Below are 1,939 nucleotides of genomic sequence, written 5' to 3'. Positions count from 1 at the left end.
GCGTCATCCCCCGCTACAAGAGTCAAACGCCCTCTTTTGACATTAATAATGGCCCCAGTTGTACATAAGAATGGTCTTCCTAGTATAATTAGGGTCCGGGTATCCTCAGCTATGTCTAAGACTGTAAAGTCCACTGGTATAAAGAACTTACCTACTTTGACATTGACGTCCTCCAAGATACCCAAGGGTCATCTTACAGATCTATCAGCCATCTGTAATGTAATGTTAGTCATTTTAAGATGACCCATATTAAGCTTCTTGCAGACAGATAAGGTCATGACACTGACACTTGCTCCTAAATCGCAAAGAGCCTTGTCTATCACTTCATTGCCAATAGTACAGGTAATAGAGAAACTACCCGGGTCTTTCATTTTTAGTGGAGCTTTATTTAAAAGTAAATTACTAGACTCTTCCATAAATGCAACAGTCTTAAATTCATTAAGCTCTCTCTTACGCGTCACAATGTCTTTTATAAATTGTGCGTAAGTAGGTACCTGGGTAATAAGTTCGGTAAAAGGGACGGTTACCTGGAGATTCTTGACCACGTCCACAAACTTACCGTATTGTCGCTCGACCATAGCATCCTTCAGACGTACCGGATAGGGAAACCTGGTAGCAATGAGTGGGCCCACGACCTTCTCCTTACCTTTATCAGCCGTGACACCTCCACAGCAGGGGAAGATGAGACGGTAGCGGAATTAGATCTTGAATTTGAAGCTCCGCTGGTACTGATGGTCGATCGAACAAATTTCTCACTCGATCGGACTGTTTTATCAGAAAAATCACTCGATCGAGGAATGTCCACCTCTTGATCGAGTTCTTCAATTTCTGCATCTGTCGATCGAGTCCCAAAATCACTCGATCGAACAACCCTTTCTGCTAAGTTACTCAATCGAGAGGATTTAGCTCCACGATCGAATCCTTCAAATGGGGCACTTCTCGATCGAGCAGGTATTGTACTCGATCGAGTACTAGGAGGGGCTAAATCACTCGATCGAGCTGCAGGATGATATTCAGCAGGGATATCGTCAATTAGCTCCTCCAAATTGTTATCTGGGGTATCATCAGCTGTCACAACCCCGTCTTCCGGCATTTTCGGTCCATCATAAGTAAGACCGCTTCAGAGATTAATGGCATTGATTGGGTCACATGTATGACACCCCCATACTCCAAGTGCCTTACCAGGACCACTCAGGTATAAGAACGTCACGATCTTGGTTTCCCGAGGCAATGATAATCAAATGACAATAAAGAAACATAATTTAAATAGCCAAACTGTTTAAAGTGATTACAAGTCCAAAACCAAACTGATAAAAGGTATAATACATGTTCTCAAAAACCAAAGGTCTAAACAACAAAAGTGTGACAGCGGAAGACTCTAATCAGCTTGTGGTGACACATCCCAGCTAGCCCAAATGCCTCTAGTCAAACCTGCTCAATAACTGCTCACCATCCCCGAATGGATCACCACAGTTTTTAAAACAATTAAACGGGGTCAGTACTAATTACACAAAACAAGATACAATACAACAATTACCAAACAGCACAATCGTCACATCGAACCCCGGTCTCCATGAACAATCTCCACGTAACTGACTACACACTAAAGTGTGTAGCTGCCAGAGTACCCATCGCAACAGATACTCCACACCACCAGTTGGGGACCGCAGCCACCCACCAAATCCCCGGTCATCTCCATCGAGCGATAACCCACGTCCATTAATATGCACATCCCTTCTGTGGTGGGTTCCACAGAAGGCGAATCATGGGCGTGAAGCCACTCCCGCAAGTGACTCCACTCAGCCAGGGCCACGCCCCAAAGAACACAACAGACAATCAGCAATCACAATACATCTCAAGAATCGTCTGAAACAATCAATAACACTAACTACAGCACAAATCACCACACATATCATGTAACTAATACTGAGTAGGGAAA

Source organism: Silene latifolia, chromosome Y (genome assembly GCF_048544455.1).
Source record: "Silene latifolia isolate original U9 population chromosome Y, ASM4854445v1, whole genome shotgun sequence".
Classification (NCBI taxonomy): domain Eukaryota; kingdom Viridiplantae; phylum Streptophyta; class Magnoliopsida; order Caryophyllales; family Caryophyllaceae; genus Silene; species Silene latifolia.
The sequence above is the reverse complement of the archived record's forward strand: the minus strand, read 5'-3'. Positions refer to the sequence as shown.